Source organism: Loxodonta africana, chromosome 7 (genome assembly GCF_030014295.1).
Source record: "Loxodonta africana isolate mLoxAfr1 chromosome 7, mLoxAfr1.hap2, whole genome shotgun sequence".
NCBI lineage: Eukaryota > Metazoa > Chordata > Mammalia > Proboscidea > Elephantidae > Loxodonta > Loxodonta africana.
The window spans coordinates 14,951,375-14,974,910 of record NC_087348.1 but is presented as its reverse complement, the minus strand read 5'-3'; the positions used below and the strand labels follow the sequence as shown (position 1 = coordinate 14,974,910).

The 23,536-nt window shown below is 41.9% G+C and overlaps 2 protein-coding genes across 10 annotated transcripts in view; both read right to left on the bottom strand.

Annotated features, from left to right (window-relative positions):
* LOC111753191 (membrane-spanning 4-domains subfamily A member 4A-like) overlaps positions 1–23,536 on the bottom strand; it is a 262,670-nt gene that overhangs the window by 115,060 nt on the left and 124,074 nt on the right. The gene's annotated exons all lie outside the window — the stretch shown is intronic.
* The window catches only part of LOC111753192 (membrane-spanning 4-domains subfamily A member 4A-like), a 134,826-nt gene that overhangs the window by 38,249 nt on the left and 73,041 nt on the right, over positions 1–23,536 (bottom strand). Inside the window, exons 1-2 of one of the 9 annotated variants that reach the window (XR_010322426.1) lie at positions 14,261–15,653; positions 10,367–10,538 (exon numbers count right to left, since the gene is read on the bottom strand). The exons of 1 other annotated variant lie outside the window; for it this stretch is intronic. The gene's annotated coding sequence lies outside the window, so the exon portion shown is untranslated. Of the gene's footprint in view, positions 1–10,366; positions 10,539–10,649; positions 11,563–14,260; positions 15,692–23,536 lie in introns of those variants that run through there. 7 more of the 9 variants (XR_010322427.1, XM_064288010.1, XR_010322425.1 and 4 more) reach the window with 7 other exon arrangements.

Below are 23,536 nucleotides of genomic sequence, written 5' to 3'. Positions count from 1 at the left end.
TGTATATCCTCTGAACCAGCATCCAATATATGGTGTTGTTTCACTCAAAGTCAGGATTCATGGGTCCAGGAATCAAGCAGTAGAAATGAGAGTAGCACCACTCACTATTAACCCTAGTGACCCTCACGAAAGATTTTTGCTTCTTGTCCCCAGGACCTTATTTTCTGCAGGTTTATAGGTCTTAGTTTCAAAGAGACGAATGATTCCATCTGGAGACAAATCACTGATTCCATTGACCTGGAAGCTAAGAATGTCACTTTGCCACTTTGGGCTCCTTGTACCTCTGGATCAACAGGCAAAGAAGGCAGTTACCATACCGGGTGGTGTGATTGATCCTGATTACCAAGAGGAAATTGGATTGATATTACATAATGGAGGTAAAGAAGAGTAAGTTTGGAATGTAGGAGGTTCCTTAGAGCATCTTTTAGTACTACCTTTCCGTGTGATTAAAGTCAATGGAAAACTATAGCAACCCAATACAACATGACTACTTGACTACTAGTGGCCCAGACCCTTCAGGAATGAAGTTTTGGGTCACCCCACCAGGCAAAGAACCATGACAAAGCTGAGGTGCTTGCTGAGGGCAAAGGGAATACAGAATCGGTGGTGGAAGAAAGTAGTTCTAAATACCAGTTATGGCAACATGGTAAGTTGCAGAAACAAGGACCGTAACTGTTATGAATATTTCTGCTTCATATGTGTGCACCAAATATTTTTGTTTCCTTCACTTATAAAATATAAGATGTAAACAGGGCCAGTGTTTTTTCTGTTGTATGTGCATTTATTGTCTCATGTTAGGTGCAACTATGACTTTGTAATTATCTTTATTCAGAGATTATGTATGGTTTAAGGAGATAGGCACAGGTGCCAGGCTGACAAGGGGTGAACTGTGATGTTTAAAATTGTGTGTCAACTTGGCTGGGCCATGATTCTCAGTGTTTTCACCATTGTGTGATGTTGTAGTCACTTCCTTGTTGAGATTTGATATGTGATCAGGTATCCCCATGATGGATCTGCTGTGAGTAGCCAATCAGTTCAAGGGGATTTTCCTTGGATGTGTGACCTGCATTGAATGTGGGAGGATATTCTGGCACGCTTGGGGGTTTTTGCTCGTTCTGGATCCTGCAGCTGGTTCCTGTTCATGTGATTTCTGGTTCTTGGCACTTAAGCTAGCAGCTTACCTGCAGTTTTGTCTGCCTATTTTAACAGCCTGGGAGAAAGAGCCCTGCTCCCAACCTACTAATCTTGGGTTCACCAGGCCCTGTGGCTTAAAGAATCAGGAAAAGCCTATATCCAGACCTACAGCCTTGGGATATTATACCCTTTACAACCATGTGACCCATTTCTTTGATATAAATCTCTCTCTATATATAAAAAAAAAAATTTTTTTTCTATATATATATTTATATATACATGCTTTGCTGATTTTGCTTCTTGAGAGAACTCAGCCTAAGACAAGTAGGTATAGGAGCCTTGGGGAGCAGTGCTTAAAGCACTGAGCCACTGGCCAAAGTGTCAGCCATTTGAACCCAATAGCTGCTCCTTGAGAGAAAGATGTGGCAGTCTGCTTCTGTAAAGATTATAACCTTGGAAACCCTATGGGGCAGTTCTACTCTGAGTGGGAATCACCTCAACAGTAGTGGCCGAATATGTGTATTGGGACTGAGCTATATATTTCAGCATCCCCTGAGCAGAATACACGATCTAGATTTCAGAGGGAAGGATAGAACAAATAAGGGCCTTCATTTTGACCTTAAATCTAATCTACAACCTCTAATCTATTCTAACCTGGGAGAACTAACTCTCTGGTCTTAAATTCAAGTTAGTATATTAAAGCTTATAATTTGATCTACATTTAGCAACCTCTCCCAGAGGGGAAGAGCATTAACTTTCACTTCCAACATTTGAGAACCTAAACAGAAAATATATAGCCTTCCTAAAAATTTCTGTTTCAAAGAAAGTAACGAGGCACATGAGAACTGTGTAGAGAAGATTATTTTGGATCCCTGTAATTTTTTTTTTTTTAATGTGTCCCCAATATAGAGTGGTGAGAGCTGAAGGTAACAAGAACAATAAGAGAGCAATGGAATACTCCAAGTGTCTTCTCTTAGTGGAAGGGCCCATAATTAGCTCAGTTTTTCATGTTAAAAACCTGGGAAGTCATCATTGATGCCTTCTGTTACTCACCCTCTGCCTCCAATCAACCATGTTCTCTTGTGTCTACGTCACAACCGCTTTTCAATTTCGTGTACTTCTACCTCCCCAGCCCAACCTACCATCTAACTTCTAAGAAATATTTCCCTTAGTTTCCCAGTGTTGTACCATGTCCACTCTTGGCCCTGAATGGATAATTCATTCCCACTGTGTATCCAGAGCCATTGCTTTAAAAAGGAAAGACAAGAGTGTTAAAATTTATTGCTGCAAGTCTACCCGATTCACAGTGATTCTTTTGGGCAAAGGAGAACTGCCCCACAGGGTTTCCAATGTTGTGATCTTTAAGGATTACAGGGAGCAGCTGGTGGGTTCAAACTGTCAACCTTTTGGTTAGCAGGCGAGTACTGAACTTCTGTGCCACCAGTTCTCCTGACAATAGTGTTACCCTCTTTACCCTTCACTGGCATTTCTTTGCTCTTAGTATAAAGTTAAAAATTTTAGGGTCGTTGAGAGGAGAATCTCTGCTGCCTAGCCCACATCTATTACCCTAAATTTACCTTGAATCTCTTTCCTTTTTATTTTCAAAGCCCCAAATTTATTTGACTCATTTCAGTTCTTCCAAATCAAATATTTCCTATATTGAGGCATTACCACACACTGAACTTATTGCTAGGAATGTTCTACGCCTTCACCAGCTGCCCTGCAACAAAAACCCACCTCAGCAACTGGTCCTTCTCATTCACTGATGGTATTACATACACTCTGCCTTCCCTCAGACACAACTCCACACCTCTCCAACTTCTCACAAATGGATTACTCGATGTATGAAATTGTTTGTGCTTTAAGAAATCTCTGTTATTTCTCTCATGCTCTAGAAGCCAAAATTGTCGTATATGAACTTTTTTCTCTCAAATGCAAAGGAATATCTACAGTCATCTCTCAGATATACCTTCAGACCAAGATTTAGGAATTGTATGCCCTCTCTTATTAAATACCCTTGGTAGTTTTTTTCTATATTTAATTTTTTTCCAGTAAGAGCCTGAACTTTGCTGAGAACAATGATATCATATCCAAATAATGCTTCCAAGTGGCTCTATGTTCTTGCTATATTTCTGTCCCCTACATGTCTGTCAGTTTGTTGTACTGTAGAGGCTTGAGTATTGCTACGGTGCTGGAAGCTATGCCACCAGTATTCAAATACAAGCAGGACCACCCATGGTTGGCAGGTTTCAGCTGAACTTCCAGACTAAACAGACTAGGAAGAAGGACCAAGTGGTCCACTTCTGAAAAGAATTAGCCAGAGAAAATCTTATGAATTATAGTGGAACATTGTCTGATATAGTGCTAGAAGATGAGCCCCTGATGTTGGTAGAAACTCAAAAGACAACTGTGGAAGAGCTACCTCTTCAAAGTAGAGTCAACCTTAATGACATGCTTTCATCATCAAAAAGAACATTTCAAGATGTATCTGGAAATACAATCTTGTCAGTGATAGGATAATATCCATATGCCTACAGGGAAAACTAGTTAATATGACTATTATTCAAGTTTACGCACCAACAACTAATGCCGAAGATGAAGAAATTGAAGATTTTTACCAACTTCTGCAGTCTGAAATTTATGGAACATGCAACCAGGATACATTGATAATTACTGGTGATTTGAATACAAAAGCTGGAAACAAAAAAGAAGGATCTGCAGTTGGATAATACGGCCTTGGTGATAGAAATGACACCAGAAATCGCATGATAGAATTATGCAAGACCAATGACTTCTTCATTGCTAATAACTTTTATGCCAACATAAACAGTGACTATACACGTGGATTACACAAGATGGAATACACAGGAATCAAATCGACCACTTCTGTGGAAAGAGATGATGGAAAAACTCAACATCATCTGTCAGAAAAAGGCCAGGGGCCGACAGTGGAACAGACCATCCATTGCTCATATACAAGTTCAAGTTGAAACAGAAGAAGATAAGAAAAATTCCACGAGATTTTGTGTCCCTCATATGATTGTGGGGCCCTAGTAGCATAGTGGTTAAGGACTCAGCTGTTAATCAAAAGGGTTGACAGCTCCGATCCACCAGCCACTGCTTGGAAACCCTATGGGGGAGTATTACTGTCTATTGTGAAATTTGCTGAGCAAGCAGTGGCTGCCCATGCATATAGTGCTTTATACATAATAATGGTTATTACTGTGGATATCAGTGGTTGAGCAATTTCTGTGTGCCATGCTCTGCTCCAAGATTTTTAATCAAGCAGAGGAATTTAGTGGTGTTTTGAATCCGTTTTAAAAAGCATCCTTTTTACAATTTCACATGTTTCCTTATACATGGAGAGAACTGTTTCACCATTTTCTACACTCTTTATCCTTAGTCAAGACAGGCAGCGTACTGAGTAACAGTGTTGCATTGTAACCATGGGTGTGAGGAGCTTCCAGGTAATTTTTATCAGCTTGTCAGCATTATTTATTGGTAATAATGAGATTGGTGATTTGCAGTTTCTCTTCATGAGACTCCTAGGACACTCAGACATGGGAGCTGAATGTGCAGTCAGAACTATGTCTATAGGGCCAACCAGGTAGAAAAAACCCTGGCCAACAATGGGCTTTGTTGAGTTCCTAAGAGAAATAAAATATGCATCACAGAGAGAAAGCGAGGACAATTGGAACCCATGCCTGACATTTCTGGACCCCTTGCTGTCAGGCAGCCTGGTATGATTGTCCTTTCCTTGCTTTAATTCTGGGACTAGACTGTATCCTTTTCCTACAATAAACCATAGATTTGTGAGCATTTTCAAGTTGGGTTCTGTGAGTCTTCATTTGAAATCGAGCCTTCTCTAACTGCCACAAGGAGCCTGAGTGATGCAAGCTGTTTGTAATCGGCTGCTAATGCAAAGTTTGCTGGTTTGAACCCACCCAGCAGCACCACAGAAGGAAGCCCTGAAGGTCTGCTTCTGTAAAGATTAGTTAAGAAAACCCTATGCAGCTCAGTTCTCCTCTGTAGCACATGGGGTAGCCATGAGTCACTAATGGAATTATCTATAAAATAAAAGGATGGTTTTGAGAAAAGAGTTGGAAATAAACTTGATATTGGTGTGGCTGCTGAGCTACCTTTGGTATAAAATGGAAATGACAGTACCTTGACCTCAGCAGCTAGCAAAAGGAATGCATACAAAAAAAACAAAACCCTTTACCTTTGAGTTGATTCCGACTTATAGCGACCCTACAGGATAAACTGCCCCATGCAGTTTCCAAGGAGCACCCGGCGGATTAGAACTGCTGAATTTTTTTTTTGGTTAGCAGCCTTAGCTCTTAACCACTATGCCACCAGGGTTTAAGCAGCTAAAAAAAGGAATTCATAGGGAACTGCAAACAAATGGCAGTTCCTGCTTTCAGCCCTGAGAAAAACCAAAGGTGCACTCAGATTCTCCTTCAGCTGAACTTTGCTTTCTCTGGCTGACAGATGGAGCTCCAACCAGAGGAAGCCAGGCAGCTTTTCCATAAATTGTTTACCCCTGTTGGCGGTATTGCATTAAAAAATAATTCAGTTGGGGTACACCGACAATGGAGGACAGGACCATCAAGGTAAGGGGTTAATCAAGGAGCCATGGTGGCACCGTGGTCAAGAGCTTACTGCTAACTGAAAGGTCATCTGTGGAAACCAACCAGCCCCTCTGGGCGAGAAAGATGTGACAGTTGGCTTCCTTAAGGGTTAGCCTTGGAAACCCTATAGGACCATTCTACTCTGTCTTATAGGATTGCTATGAGTCAGAGTTGACAACAACAACCAGTTTTGGAAGGGGTTAATCAATGAAGAATTTGCAGTCATGTTGTAGATCATTACAAGCAACTGCCTGATGAAATCTTATTAAAACAGATCCTGAGAAGTTCACAATTCTGCAGAGAGGAATGTTTGGGATCACCCTGGAGCCTTAACTGGCTGCTGCCCTTTTGGGAATGTTTCACAAAGAAGCCCCTAGGTGACTAGAATCGATTAAGGGAGGGGTTCACCACCATACATAGCCTGAGAAGGGTAAATGCCTTGCTCCTGTTTTGGGATATAGATGGTCAATGTCTACTGAAGCCACAGAAATCCACCCAATGAAGACTGGTTTTGTGAAGACAGAAAAAATCTTCCAAATGGGATGCCTATCACCCAGGTTATGATTGATCTGTGAATAATTGTCCTTTCTTATTGTGATACGAGAGAAAAACACAAATTGGTTGTCTCTTGATAACAGATAAGTACTGCCAGTTAGGAGCCCTGGTGCTGCAGTGGTTAAGAGCTCAGCTGCTAACCAACAGGTCAGCAGTTCAAATCCACCAGCCGTTCCTTTGAAACCCTATGGGGCAATCCTACTCTGTCCTACAGGGTCGCTATGAGTCAGAGTCAACTTGACCGGCAATGGATTTGGATTCCTGGTTAGCTTTTGTTTGTGTGTTCTGTTTAGATGTTTGGACTGTTGAGGGAGATTTGAAATTTAGATTCATATCTATCATTGTGGACTTTGTATTTAAGGGAAAAGTGGCAAAATGAGTACTTTTAAAAACATATTTAGCCAAATATACCTACCCTCACTTATTGACTATATCATTATATGACATTTATAATTTATGAAAGTAGTAAAAAATCTACTATTCGTCTACTAAGCACATTAACAAGGAGTCCAGGCAAGAAGGGGAGGAGCAAGAGGGTGAAGTTTTTGAGAGGGAGTAAAGCCGCACTGACCACTGGTGGTTTGGTGCTTCGTATTCCTGGGGTAGGCAGAGGAGCCAGGCTACCTGTGGCAATTATGGGGCTGGCTGGAGGCTTTCAGAAGATAGCAGCAGCTGGGTCAGGGGCAGGGGGCTTGGAAGTATCTTATTCCAAAGAGGCATCTCTGCTACCTCTGCAGCCTCCGCTGGACCCATGGAGACTGGCCTCACCTGTCTGCAGACCAGGGTGCAGGCCGCTGCAGGAGCCTGTCTCTGGGGCCAGTGGAGTGGCAAGATGGAGAGGTGAGGGGGGAGGTCCTCCTGAAGGCCTGGAGCTAGGCCGGCTTATGTTCAGCCCCTGCTGCTCCGGAAGTTGTGGGCACCTGGCAACTACCACCCCTAGCTCACCCAACCCTGGGATTCACAGCAGAGGAGAAGGCATGTTGGCGAAGGTGGGCTTGCTGCACCACATGCATCCAATAATGGGCTGTGGGGTCCTATGAGCAGTGAGAAGTAGTGGGGTGGGGATACTGGTGTTAAAGACAGGGCGTGGGCTGAAATCTCACATAACACCAATTTTAACAGAATTACCTGTTCTTTGCAACGTAACCATGTCCATAAATAAGGAAACAGTGTGAACATTTTATTTTGAAGCAAATTATCTGTAGAGTCCCTGAGACTTATAACAGGGGCCTTGTCTCCATACAGTAACAAGTAAAATGCATGTGATGAAACATAACAGAATAAAAAAACAAAACCATTGCCATTGAGTTGATTCCTACTCATGGTAACCTGGTGTGTTACAGAGTAGAATTGCTCCACAAGGTTTTCTCATAGTTGGGCAGGACTTTCTCCTGTGGAGCCACTACGTGGGTTTGAACCGCCAGCTTTTCAGTTAGCAGCTGAGTGATTAATCACTCCACCTGGCATAAAAGTGTCTTAACACCATGATAAATCAGTGAATTCCTTTTGACAATTCAGAGGTACAAGGAAAAGCTGTCTCCTTTGCTTCATTGTTCTCTACTGAATTCTTCTGCCTAGTTTGCTGGAAAACGCATATGACATTTTGGTCAGTCTTTCCTGTTCTTGTTAGGTGCTGTGGAGACAGTTCTAACTCATACTGACCCCATGTGACAGAGCGGAACTACCTCAGGGGTTTTTCTTGCCTGTAACCTTTACAAAGGCAGATTACCAGGTCTTTCTCCTGTGGAGTTGTAACTGACAGGGTTAAACTGTTCCCATCCTCCTGCCACCTCCCTGGACCTGGGAATTCCTGATAAGACATTTCTGTGTAAAAACACAAAGTCGTCTTAGCTACTTCTCTGCTCAAGGTTGCTTCACTACTCATCAACTACCCACCCTCCATTCAGATATGAGCAATAAGCCACAAATCTCCTCTTAGATAAACTTCATGTGTCATACCCCACAGTGTCATATTGTACCTCCATACATGTTAATTATTTCCTGAAATTGCCTGCCTAGTCCCAGAAACTTCATGAATTATGCATAAGTTCCCTACTCCAAACCCTATAACTATCCGCAAGTCCTCAACCTTGGGGAGCTTGATTTGAGACCTAATCTCCAAGCTCCTTGCTTGATCAGCTTGCAATAAAGTCCATGTTCTCAAAGGTCTGGCATCTCTCAATTGATTTGAGGGTTTGCATCAGGCGGGACCCATTCCCGTTGAGTTACAAATCCTGGTAACCCAGATGGGACCTTTATTCTGCTTCAAACTTAGGATACTGAGCTGCTGGGAGCATCCTTGGCCACTGGGCACGACCACCTCCCCTCAGTGCGCACTGGCTAATTTCTCCAGGAGGTGAGGGTGGAACAGATCTTCACTGTGAGAACACTGGCTGGACTCATGCTGACCTGCTTTTTTTGAGGTTAAGAAATGGACTCTGGGTAAGAATCCTAACTTTGTGAGTACTGTACAAATGGTGTCACTAGTACCTAAGGGCTTCTAAGGGGGTAACTGACTTAGGAGCCAGGGGCGAGCCCAAGAGAACTGCTGTTTCTGTCAGAATCTTGGTGGTTGGTGGTTATGCTTCTCTGGTGATAAGACACCCCCGATGCACCTTTGTCAGTGTAATTCTAGTACTCCTGGTTTGTCTGCTTTTGACCGAGACTCAGGTACGGGGAAGACACAGCATATACTAACGTGCAACCCCCCTACGATGCATCCTAACTAATTGGGTTTTTTAATGACCCTATTAAAAAAAAAAAGATAGAATAAAGTTTTTCTGCAGTGTTTCATGGCCACGATATTAATGGCCTCATGGGGAATGGTAGCTTCAAAATTTTTCCAAAAATTATAATGCCATTCTCCAGTTAAGTTGTTTTGTACCCGGGAAAGCATATAGAACGAAAAAAAGTATGCCGATACCTTTATATCCTTGTATAACAAAAAACATTCAAAAGCAATGCAGAATTATGGTTCAAACTGAGGTAAAGAGACAAAATGAGGTAAAGAGGGGTCTTTGATTCCCCAGGGGAAGGTGATTTTTTTCCCCTCTTCCTCCACTGTCAGCCCTACCATTGTATCTGCCTGAACCGTCTGGGCCAGCTGAGCCAACCTCAGAAATGGTTTCCCTGCTGCCTGCTTGAAGTGCTGTGACTTTTGGATGGGGGACTTCCCTACTTGAAACAGGGCAACAGGAACAGGGTGTCCAGTAAGACAAGTTCCTTCGGGGCAGGAGGAAAATAGAACTCCAGGATTAGTCTGGTTACACACTCCATTCTCTTCATCTGATTTGTTCAATTGGAAAAACAATCTCCTTCCTTATCAAGAGGGCCCAAATCAAATGGCAGCTCTTTTTACTCCCATCTTTGCCACCCATTGCCCTATCTGGGCTGATTGTCAGGCACTCTTAAATTTTCTTTTGTGCCCAGAGGAGCAGAGATTAGTCTTAGGGAGAGTCAGGAATAAAGCAGAACATCTCCATCAGCCCAACAAGTCTATTCAACCAGCTCCTGATTTAGCAATACCTTCTTCTAAGCCTACCTGGGACCCTAACAATCCTCTGGAACATGGCAGGCTCAACCATTTTTGGACTTTGCCTGTTGTAGGGTTCAAAGGAGGCACTCTGAAACACAAAAAAAAATTTTAAATAAGATCTATGGAGTCCATCAAGGACTGACTGAGGCTCCATCTAGTTTCCTTGATTTTTTTTTTTTTTTTTGCTGCATTCGGACAATCTATGGATGTAGACCCAGAAAAACCAGAGAATACAAAAATGACAAATGTGGTATTTACACAAAAAGTCTCTAAACTTTTAAGAATCCACTGGAACTCATACTCAGCCTGGAGACCACAGTCAAGTGGAAAAGTTGAAAAGATAAATCATACCCAAAAAACCAAATTGCCAAAATCTGTCAGGAAACAAAAATAACCTGGCCCCAAGCTTTGCCCTTAGCCCTTTGGCGAGTTTGGGTCATCCCTAGAAGTGGGCTCAAATTGAACCCTTTTGAAATTATGTATGGAAAACTATTTTCTAAAAATTATTTGCCTTCAAGCAATACTCAGGTTTCTGTCACCAAGGAGCTCGCTCTTGGGAAATATTTGTTGTCTCTGTCCGGTGTCCTATCTTCTGTTCACAGGCAGGCTCTCAGCCTTCAGAAATAATCTGTTGATGCCCAGCTTCACCCAGTCTAGCCTGGTGACCAAGTTCTGCTGAAAACCTGGAAAGTGGAACCCCTTAATCTCCAGTGGACTAGAACATATGCTGTTCGTCTAGACCCCACTCGGCAGCTAAACTCAAAAACATCAAAGCTTGGGTCAATCACACTCACCTCAAACCTGCACTATCCTGGGAAGATCCTCTACAACAAGAACAACCTCAACAAAACAGCTGGAACTACAAGCCTGTGCAGGACTTAAAATATCTGTTTAAAAAGAAAAACAGAACTAATGTTTAACCTGTGCCCTCCAGTCAGGAGACCCTCCATCATGATTGTGCCCTTAATGTTTACATTGCCTTTACTGTCTTGGCATCATTGTGTGCTTCCTTCTCTTTTTACAGCAGCTAAAAACTCCGTCTGATTGGTGGTCTTAGATACCTTCCCTGTTTCCCAGTTTCCGCTGGCTCTGGCTCCTTGTCACTCTGCTGATAATTCTTTACTAATCTGTTTTTGCCCTGCCTCTTAAACTGTCTTACCAGCTTCATTCAAAATCGCCTAGCAGCTGTGAGTCTGATGATGCTTCAGATGACTGACGGCATTTCTCTTAACTCCACAAACCCGAGATCCTACAGTGCACGTGCTTACACTGGCCAGCAAATTCAAAAGTTCCGGGTGTCTGGACCACCACCTACATAAAGATCTATCTTCAATTTGAAGATCCTGAAAACCAGAGGAGGGAACGTAACCGACAGGGTTAAACTGTTCCCACTCCTCACCCCACCCCTAGACCTGTGAGTGCCTGATATGACATTTCTGTGTAACACCACAAAGTCCTCTTAACTGCTCCTCTGCTCAAAGCGGCTCACTACTCACCGACTGACCCCCTGCATTCGGACATATGTAATAAGCCTTAAAGCTGGCCTTAGATAAACTTCATGTGTCATACCCTCTGTTGTCTTATGGAACCCCCACTGCACCTCCATACATGTTAATTAGTTCCTGAAATTTCCTGCCTAGCCTCAGAAACATCATGAATTATGCACAAATTACCAACCCCAAATCCATAACTACCCTAAAATCCCCCAACCTCTGGGAACTTGATTTGAGACTTCGTCTCCGAGCTCCTTGCTTGACCACCTTGCAATAAAGTCCATTTTCTCATTCCCAAAGTAAACAGGAAGGACACTGGAAGACTGAATGACTGAAACCCAGCCAAAGCCCAGCTGAAACAAAAACAGGAGAAGATTGGTTTGTACAGGACTTACGAGCAATCATGCAACTGAAAACCTGCATCCTATCGTTTCAAACCCTTTTACTCTCTTAAGCTCCCTGTCTCCAGACACTGCCTAGTTGACTGTCCTAGACCTGAAGGATGCCTTCCTCTGCATTCCTTTAGCTCCTGAATCTCAGAAAATATTTGCATTTGAGTGGGAGAAACACTATTTGGGGGATAAAAACAATATTGCTGGACTGTTCTCCCTTGGGGTTTCAAAAACAGCCCCACCCTGTTAGGAACAGCCCTGGCAGAGCATCTCCAGGGTCTACAGATAGTTCAGGGTCTCCTTCTTCAAAACATAGATGGCCTCCTTGTTGCTAGTCCTACCAAACAGGACTCAGATGAAAACACAATTCTAACTTTGAACTTTCTAGGCCAGGCCAGTATTGAGTGTCTGCTGCCAAGACTCAGATCTTACAACCAATGGTAACTTACCCTGTTGTTGTTAGGTGCCGTCGAGTCGGTTCTGACTCATACCAACCCTATGCACAACAGAACAAAGCACTGCCCGGTCCTGCACCATCCTTACAATCATTGTTAAGCTTGAGCTCATTGTTACAACCATTGTGTCAATCCACCTTGTTGAGGGTCTTCCTCTTTTCTGCTGACTCTGTACACTGCCAAGCATGATGTTCTTCTCCAGGGACTGATCTGTCCTCTCAACATGTCCAAAGTATGTAAGACACAGTCTCGCCGTCCTTGCCTCTAAGGAGCATTCTGGCCGCACTTCTTCCAAGACAGAAATATTCTTCGCCAACACCACAACTCAAAAGTCTCAACTCTTGTTTGGCCTTCCTTATTCATCGTCCAGCTTTCACATGCATATGATGTAATTGAAAGTACCATGGCTTGAGTCAGTCACACCTTAGTCTTCAGGGTGGCATCTTTGCTCTTCAACACTTTGAAGAGGTCCTTTGCAGCAGATTTACCCAACGGAATGCATCTTTTGATTTCTTGACTGCTGCTTCCATGCCTGTTGATTGTGGATCCAAGTAAAATGAAATCCTTGACAACTTCAATCTTTTCTCCATTTATCACGATGTTGCTCTTTGGTCCAGTTGTGAGGATTTTTGTTTTCTTTATGTTGAGGTGTAATCTATACTGAAGGCTGTGGTTTTTGATCTTCATTAGTAAGTGCTTCAAGTCCTCCTCACTTTCAGCAAGGAAGGTTGTGTCATCTGCATAATGCAGGTTGTTAATGGGTCTTCATCCAGTCCTGATGCCCCGTTCTTCTTCATATAGTCCAGCTTCTCGTATTATTTGTTTATTCAGCATACAGATTAAACTTACCTAGGTTCCAGATTTTTCAAGGTCAACGGGCCTTGGTGCTGAAGCACTAGGAAAAGATCCTCCAGATCTCCACCCCGAACAGCCAGAGAAAACCTCCAAACTTTCTAGGTATGGCTGGTTTTTGCAGGATTTAGATCCCCAACTTCAGATTAGTAACAAAGCCTCTCTACGAAGCCACTTGAGGAAAGGACTCTAGCCCTTTAAAAAGGACAGGCAGGCATCAGCAATCCTTCTTGAAAATCAGGGAAAACCTTGCCTCTGCCCCAGCACTCAGACTCCTGGACCTGAGAAATCCCACGAAATGGGGGGAGTTGCAGCAGAGGTCTTAACTGAACAACTTGGTCCTTGAAAAAGATCAGTAGCATATTTTCTAACCTTCTTCACCCAGTGCCTCAGGGATGACTGGCCTGTCCTAGGGGAGTAGCAGTGACTTGCCTCCTTTAACTGAAGCTGAAAAGTTTACCTCAAGTCAGCCTGTGCCCTGGCATGTGCCTGATCCAGTTCTCACCATACTGGAGCAGAACGCACACTCTGGCTAACAGCAGGCTGAATGACCTACAACCAAGCCCAGCCCCTGGACCATCCAGAGGCCACATTCAAAGTAACTTCTACCCTGAACCCAGGCAGCCTGTTACCAACAAACCCTGCAGGTGAACCGGCTCATGACTTCCTCCAAACCACTGAAGAAGTATATTCCATTTGCCAGACTTGTCCGACTAGCCTATTTCAAATACAGAACTTAACCTTCTATATCTTCCAAAAATAGCTCCAAAATTACACTATTAGAGATCTCAAACAAATAGTGGAATGGAAAGCATCAATAGGTTTTCATAAATGGCCCTTGTAAAACAGAGAAAACACCAGAAGCCACAAAACATCTCCTTAATGAAATCATTCCCAGGTTCAGCGTGCGTACAACGATGGAAAGTGACAACAGATCTCACTTCACCTCACAAAATTACATTAAAAAGTCTCTAAACTTTAAGAACTAACTGGAACTTACACCCAGTCTGGGGACCACAGTCAAGCAAAAAAGTTGAAAAGAAATCACACCCAAAAAAAAACCAAATTGCCAAAATCTGTCAAGAAACAAAAATAACATGCCCTAAGCTTTTTCCTTAGGCATCTTACGAGTATGGGCCCCCCCCAAGAAGTGGTCTCAAATTGAGCCCTTTGAAAATTCTGTATGGAAAAACATTTCTTAAAAATTACTTGCCTTCAACCAATACTCCAGTTTCTGTCACCAGGGAGCTTGCTCTCCAAAAATATTTGTTGTCTCTGCCTGGTGTCCTATCTTCTGTTCACAAGCATGCTCTCAGCCTTCAGAAATAATCTGTTGATGTCCACCTTCGCCCACTTTGCCTGGTGACCAAGTTCTGCTGAAAATCTGGAAAGTGGAGCCCCCTGAACCCCAGTGAACTGGACTGTACACTGTTCTTCTAGCCCTCCCCTTGGCAGCTAAACTCAAAAACATCAAGCTTGTGTGCATCACACTCACCTCAAACCTGCACCATCTCCAGAAGATCCTTTGCAAAAAGAAAAACCTCAACAAAACAACTGGACCTACGAGCCTGTGCACAACTTAAAATATCTGTTTAAAAAGAAAAACAGAGCTAATGTCTAACCTGTGCCACTCCAACTGGGAGACCCTCCCTCTGGATTGTTCTCTTAATGATTACATCGCCTTTACTGTCTTGGCAATCATTGTGTGCTTCCTTCTCTTTTTACAGCAGCTAAAAACTCCATCCAATTTGTGGTCTTAGATACATTCCCCGTTTCCCAGTTTCCACTGGCTCTGGCTCCTTGTCACTCCACTTATAATTTTTTTACTAATCTATCTGTTTTTGCTCTGCCTGTTATACTGCCTTACCAGGTTCATTCAAAACCGCCTAACAGCTGTGAACATCATGATGCTTCAGGTGACTGACTGCGTTCCTCTTAACTCAACAAACCTCAGATCGTATAGTGCACAGGCTTACACTGGTCAGCAAGTTCAAAATTCCAAGGGTATGGGCCAGCACCTACATAACGATCTATCTTCAAGATTCAAAACCCTGAAAACCAGAGGAGAGAATGTAACAGACAGGGTTAAACTGTTCCAGCTCCTCCTATCACCCCACCCCCAGACCTGTGAGTTCCTGATAAGACATTTCTGTGTAACACCAAGACATCCTCTTAACTGCTTCTCTGCTTGAGGCGGCTTAGCTACTCACCTACTCACCCCCCGCATTTGGACATGAGCAATAAGCCTCAAAGGTGGCCTTAGATAAATTTCATGTGTCATACTCCTCAGCCGTCATATTGCAGCCCCACTGCTCCCACATATATGTTAATTAATTCCTGAAATTGCCTGCCTAGCCCCAGAAACTTCATAAATTATGCAGAAGTTCCCTATCCCAAATCCATAACTACCCTAAAACCCCCAACCTCCAGGAGCTTGATTTGAGGCTTAGTCTCTGAGCTCCTTGCTTGAATGGCCTGCAATACAGTTCACTTTCTCTTTCCCAAATTCCTGGTGCCTCTCAATTGACTTGAGCAGTCACACCGAGAAGGACCCATTCCCATTAGTTCACAAATTCTGGTGACCAAAATGGGACCTTTATTTTCCTTCTAACATAGGCTACCTGGTTCCTGGGAGCACCTCTGGCCACTGGGTATGACCACCTCCCCTCAGGGCACAGCAGCTATTTTCTTCAGGAGGTGACAGCAGAAAGGACCTTCACAGCCAGGGCTGCACTGGGAACCATGGTGACCTGCTTTTTTTTAAGATTGAGAAATGAACCTCTAGGTAAGGATCTTAATCTGGTAAGTGCTGTCACAAGCACAGAAGAGCTTCTGAGGGGATGAGTGCCTTAGGAGCCAGGGGCAAGCCCAAGAGAACTGTTGTGAGGAGAATAAACAAAGTGATCTTAGAAGTGCCTTACCCTCTATCCCAGCTCAAAGAAGAAGGGGACTGAGCTATGACCATTATGAAAACTATAGTTATGGTTACATGGCCTCAAGAGTGACTAAAACTGCCATAGATTAGAGTATTGCCTAATCTCATCCTGGCCACTGTTCTTTTAGGGACTCAGCAGTTAGAGCTTTGGGCACAGCAGAGGACCCCCAAAACCCAGTGCAGTAGAGGACAAGTGGGAAAATTTTCTCTTCCAATCCCCAATTTTCCCAAAATAATCACCAAAGTCCATGTTTTTGGACCTCCCAATGGCAAGCCACCATCATAATGCCTTGAAAATATATGTCTTAGAATACATTAGGTTTGTTCTAGGACAGTGCTTTTCTTCAGTCTCAAAAATGTCTAGTATACTATGTGATGGAAGTAAAAGTCACTACAGCCTATATGACTCTGGTGAGCCTGAGCCCATTCTGTGATACCATCCCACATCTTTGAGCTTGCTGCCAAGTTTTCTATGAGACTGTTCTTGCCTGGGGTAAGAGCCCCATATGTTTCCCACTGAAAGCATAGAGACATTCTTTTTTGCTGCACTATTCAATACAGTTGTCACTAGCATACATGAAACAGCTTATATTTAAAGTAGTAATAAAAAAAATCAGTTCTTCAATCATGCTAGCTGCACAATTTCTCAATACCTACATGTGGCTACTATATTGGGTAACAAAGACATAGTGAAGTTCTATTATCTTCGAGGGTTCTATTAGATAGTCCTGGTTTAGTATTCTGGTGTCAAGGTGGATGTTCTGAATAATAAGCTCTAAAGCATAATGAAAGAGAGACATTGTCAATGGCCTGGATATTCCCTAAAACTTCCCTGTTGCTTTCAGGAGATTTTTGCAACAATGGTTGTGGCACTCCGACATTTGACCCCTAACTTCAAACCACTCTTGTAATGTTGGGTTGAGTGAAGACTTAGCAAACCCTTGCAGATTAGAAACATCTTCTCCCTAGAATCCCACTTTCCTCCCCATGCCTCTCCCATGTCTGTTTTTCCCTGGAAAGAATAAAAGGAGGGTGGTTATCTTAACCAATACAAATAACTAATGATAATAACTAGGACTCAAGAGTATATCCTCAACCCTACAGAAGCATTAGTTTTCAGGTATGGTAGCAGGAATGATGGGATATGAGTCCTCACACAAACAGCCTTTTGACTGGATATTTTCGAGTGATAATGTCTGACAGATGTGCTCAAACAATAAACCCACAACAAGGAGACCATCAAGTTTTTATAACATTGTCAGCTTCTTTGTCCTTGAAGATCTAAATGTGAAGGCCAGTTACCACCAAAAGTGCATCATGAGGAGGAAGAACTTTTCTAGAATAGATTCCTAGAAACTTGTCTAGGGTATATTACAATAATCTGAAGGCATGCAGTGATTTGGGCCACAGTGTTGGAGAATGTGTTCTGGAGAGGGATATGGAAGATACAGCCTCAACTCTTAACTACCAAATAGCTCCTCTCGATCTCAGTGTCCAACTCTGCAAAGCAGCAAGATGGCCCTTGAAGAGTTCTTTCTATGTTTCATTTGGTTATATAAGGATGAGAGTTATAGTTCTCATACTCTCCAAAGTTAAATGGCTTTTTTTCTGTGATGATTCATAAAGACCCAGAGATGAGAAACTACTCAGAAAAAAGGGAAAAAGTCAGGTTAGTTTGTATGTGCAGATATAGCAACAATACTACTCTCATGGTCTTTAAGGAAAACTACTGTGGGGAAAGCCCTGGTGAACCAAGGAACAATGATGAAAGTGCCATCTGAACACATATGTCCTTCTGTTCATACCAATCCAGTGCTGTCAAGTCGATTCTGACTCATAGGGACCTATAGGACAGAGTAGAACTGCCCCATAGAGTTTCCAAGGAGCTCATATAGCATTCAGAAAAGTGAGTGCAAAGGAATGCATGATCACCACTCCATCCCAGTAAACAAAATTAGGATATTAAAAGCCAGGAAACAATTGTTTTTAAGTGAGAGAAGATTGTTTTGAAATCAGCAGTTATCTAGAGAAGGACATGAGAACAATAGTATGGGAAAAGAAACGAAAGGGAGCAGCTAACAAATATGGGAAGGCAGAACCAGATCTCAAGCTGGTAGCTCCACGGGCTAGGGTATACTGATAAGGACAAGGAGGAATGCCAAAAGACTTTAAGGCTGTGTTCAGAAAAATGGAAAAAAATTCCTACTGCTCTCAAAGTATGCATGACCTAATAGGCTTGGAGGAGCTAATAAGAGAAAATTGTTTGACAATGGAAAAATTGGATAAAACAGTGAGAAAAAAGTTGCCGTTCTAGTGGTCCCAGAATTAAGTAATTTAGGTAGCCCATTTTATAAGAAACATCAGTTAATAAATAAATGATGTTTCTTAAAAAATGGGCTAGATGCCTCCTCAAGTGTGAGCTGTGCTTAGCGACTTGCTTCCAGAGAGTAGACTAGGAACAGAGGAGGGAGAGAAGTAACTTTACAGTGGAGAAAACTGGCAAATACTATGTTGGCCAGGTGGTCAAATTTAACTTCACCGGTAAGAACTCATGTTGATAGCATGCACAGTTGATTGATGAATTGATGAGAATGGCATTTCACCTTTGTATTCTTACAGCCAAAAACCCATCATCTTAATCTAAACATGAGAAAAACATCTGATAAACCCACCTTGAAATACAGTACAGGTAGTCTCTGGGTTGTGAAAGAGATCCGTTCCTGAGTGTGTCTTTAAGAATTTGGACGTAAGTTGGAATAGGTACATAAGGTTCTCTTTTAGTCTTACTTTAGTACTAGAAAAGCCTGAAAGCCTTTTCAATGATATAAAAGCTGTGCATACAGCAAGTAAAGATGGTTGTGATGAAGAATTTGTTGTGAGTAGGGTTTGTTTCAATCGTTTAAAAGTGAGGAAATTATGTAACATTATCAGGTAAGCATAAAAAGAAAAAAAAGCATGAGTTGTCCATAAATTAGACATTCTTAACGCAGGGATTACCTGTACACAAAATAACATAGACAGTCCTCCACAAAATTATCAATATTATCAAAGACAAGGAAAGTCTGAGAAACTATTACACTCTAGAAGAATCCCAGGAGATACAACTATTAAATGTAATGTGGTATTCTTGAGGTCTGGGCAAGATGGCTAAATAGCCGGATGCTTCCAGCGATCCCTCTTACAACAAAGACCCCCCAAAAAATAAGTGAAATGATTATATTATGACAACCTGGGAGCCCTGAACATCAAAGGCAAAGTTAGAAAATGGACTGAGTGGCAAGGGAGGGAGAGGTGTTTCAGAAGCAGAGAGGAGTTGCTGGATCTGAATCACTGGGATACCTAAGGCACCATTCCCAGGAGTGGCTGCGGTGGGCTGGTAGTAGCATTTGGCTGCAGTTTTCTCAGGGAGAAGCAGCCAGCGGCACAGCCTACTCACACCTCTGGAACCAGAGAAGAACGGCGTTCTCCACAAAAGCTAAGTACTTGCGTATATTTTAACATGCCCTACACACCCGCAAGCCAGTTTCAGTGGCTGCTGACTTCCCTGGGCCTGAGATAGGCCCTGCTGAGCACCTGGAGCCATCCTCCAGGCCTTGGAGAAGGAACAAATTCACAACTGGGGAAAAAGACAATTATCCAGCTCCACTAACCCTGGAAACTCATGTGAGAAGTGGCCCCTGTCCAGGCATAAATGGTCTGTGGATTTTGAATACCTTTCCCCCCGCGGCATGGACATGTGTGGGCCTGTTTCAGAATAGGTTTTTGTTGTCAGACTACAACTATTTCAGCTGTGCAGTGGAGAGCTGGGTGTTTGATGTTTGACACCACTTTGCCTTTTAATCAGGGTCCTCACTTACCCACATCAGGGGCCTAAGGACTGGTGGCTGCACTCACATCACCCAGCCTCCCATGACAGGGGTCCAAGGCAACTGGTGACTTCCAGTCGTAACAACAAAAAACGTAAGGTGCCCATGGTCTTTCTGCAGAACCCACCCACCTGTATGCTCTCGGGAAGAGGGACGAGCTTTCCTCAGAGACACTTAGGGGATAAGTCTCAGCCCCCGCCTTGTTCAGAGTGTGACCCCCCTGCTGCAACCAGATAGGGGTATCTACACCAATCACCCCTGTCCCTCTAAGACTAGGACAGAGCCATACCACACACTTGATGATCAGCTACCTGAGATGAATCCATAAAAGAAAAGTAAATGGACTCCTAGACTGATATACCTGATAACAGCTCTAGCCATCTGGTGACAGAACGTCTGAGCTTCAATGGTGAAAATAATCAAGCAAGCTCACTCGAGCAACCCATGTGGGCATATCAAAACAGAACAAAGCAACAAGCTAGCATACAGTAAGCAAACATAAAAAAACTAATACAATTATTTATAGATATCTCAGAGAAAACAGTCAATATCAAATCACATAACAAACACATCATGATCCCTTCAACAAGCTCTCAGAATAAAGTATCAAGGAATCTTCTAGATGAAAATGCATTCCTGAAATACCAGGTGCAGAATACAAAAGATTAATATACAGAACCCTTCAAGACATCAGGAAGGAGATCAGGCAATACCTAGAACAAGCCAAGGGACACTCAGATAAAAGAATTGAAGAAATTAAAAAGGCTTTTCAAGAACATAATGAAAAATTTAATAAGCCGCAATAATCCATAGAGACAGCAATCAGAAATTCAGAAGGTTAACAATCAAATTATAGAAATAGACAATTCAATAGAACGTCAGAGGAGCAGAATTGAGCAAATGGAAGGCAGAATTTCTGAACTTGAAGATAAAGCACTAGGCACCAATACATTTGAAGAAAAAACAGATAAAAGAATTAAAAAAAATGAAGACACCTTAAGAATCATGTGGGAGTCTATCAAGAGAAATAACCTATGAGTGATTGGAGTACCAGACCAGGGAGGGATAACAGAAAATACAGACAGAATTGCTGAAGATTTCATGGCAGGAAACTTCCCTGATATCGTAACAGATGAGAAAATATTGATCTAAGATGCTCATCAAACTCCACATAAGGTAGATTTTAAAAGTATGTCACCAAGACATATTATAATCAAACTTGCCAAAACCAAAGATGAAGAGAGAATTTGAAGAGTGGCTAGCGGTAAAAAAAAAAGTCACTTATAAAGGACAGTCAATAAGAATGAGCTTGGACTACTGAGCAGAAATCATGCAGGCAAGAAGGCATTGGGATGAATTATATAAAGCATTGAAAGAAAAAAAATTGCCAGCGAAGAATAATATATCCAGCAAAACTGTCTCTCAAATATGAAGGTGAAATTATGACATTTCCAGATCAACAGAAGTGTAGGGAATTCATAAAAACGAAACCAAAACTACAAGAAATACTGAAGGGAGTTCTTTTGGTAGGAAATCAATAATATTGGGTATCAACCCAAGCTAGAACACTGGACAAGGCAATCAGAGGTCAACCCAAACAAGGAAATCACAAAAATAAATGAAGATAAAATAAAGCTCAAGAGAGGGAAGTTATTAAGTAAAAGCAGACAACATTAAAACAATAAAAAGGGACTAAAAGATGTAGTCATAGATCTTCCATATGGAGAGGAAGACAAGGCAATATAAAGAAATAAAATTTAGATTTAAATTTAGAAAATTAGAGGTAAATATTAAGCTAACCACAAAGGAGACAAACTATCCCATACATTGAAATAAAATGCAAGAAAAAAATAGAGACTCAGCAAAGCCAAAATCAACAGCAAATAAGAGAAAAAGACAACATATAAAGGTAAACTACTCAGCACATAAAATTAAGTGGGAAAAGAAACTGTCAATAACACACACAAAAAAAAACATCAAAATGACAGCACTAAATTCATACCTATCCATAATTACGTTGAACGTAAATGGACTGAATGCACCAACAAAGAGACAGAGAGTGGTAGGATGGGTAAAAAACACGATCTCTCTATATCTTGCCTACAAGAGACACATCATAGACTTAGAAACACAAGCAAACTAAACTCAAAGGATGGAAAAAAATATATCAAGCAAACAAAAATCCAAAAAGCAGGAGTGACAATATTAATTTCTGAGAAAATGGTTGTAAAAGTCAAATCCACCATACAGGATAAGGAAGAACACTATACAATGATTAAAGGGACAATATACCAGGAGGATATAACCGTATTAAATATTTATGCACCCAATGACAGGGCTGCAAGATACATAAAACAAACTCTGACAGCATTGAAAAGTGAGATAGACAGCTCCACAAGTATAATAGAAGACTTCAACACAACACTTTTGGTGAAGGGCAGGACATCCAGAAAGAAGCTCAATAAAGACACAGAAGATCTAAATGCCACAATCAACCAACTTGACCTCATAGACATATACAGAACACCCCACCCAACAGCAACTAAGTATACTTTCTTTTCTAGTGCACATGGAACATTCTCTAGAGTAGATCATATATTAGGTCATAAAGCAAGCCTTAGCAGAATCCAAAACACTGAAATTATACAAAGCATCTTCTCTGATCATAATGACATAAAAGTAGAAATCAATAACAGAAAAAGCAGGGAAAAGAAATCAAACACTTGGAAATGGAACAATACCCTGCTCAAAAAAGACTGGGTTATAGAAGACATTAAGGATGGAATAAAGAAATTCATAGAATCCAATGAGAATGAAAACCCTTCCTATCAGAACCTTTGGGACACAGCAAAAGCAGTGCTCAGAGGTCAATTTATAACAATAAATGTACACATCCAAAAAGAAGAAAGGGCCAAAATCAAAGAATTACCCCTACAACTTGAACAAATAGAAAGAGAGCAACAGAGGAAACCCTCGAGCACCAGAAGAAACCAAATAAAATTTAGAGCAGAAATAAATGAAACATTGTTGTTATTGTTCTTAGGTGTCATTGAGTCGGTTCTGACTCGTAGAGACCCTACACATAACAGAATGAAACACTGCCCCGTCCTAAGCCATCCTTACAATCCTTGTTATGCTCGAGCTCCTTATCGCAGCCACTGTGTCAGTCCACCTCATTGGGGGTCTTCCTCTTTTCCACTTACCCTGTACTCTGCCAAGCATGATGTCCTTCTCCCGGGACTGATCCCTCCAGACAAATTTAGGAGCCCTAATACTTGGCCTAAACATTATACAAAACATTACTAACAATGAAGAAGAGAAACTAGATACCTGGGAACTCCTAATAATCAAACACCTATGCTCATCCAAATTCTTCACCAAAAGAGTAAAAAAATTACCTACAGACTGGGAAAATTTTTTAGTTATGACATTTCCGATCAGTGTTTGATCTCTAAAATCTACATGATATTGCAAAAACTCAACTACAAAACGACAAATAACCCAATTAAAAAATGGGCAAAATATATAAACCGGCACTTCAATAAAGAAGACATTCAGGTAGCTAACAGATACATGAGGAAATGCTCACAATCTCTAGCCGTTAGAGAAATGCAAATCAAAACTACAATGAGATTCCATCTTACTCCAACAAGGCTGCCATTAATCCAAAAAACACAAAATAATAAAT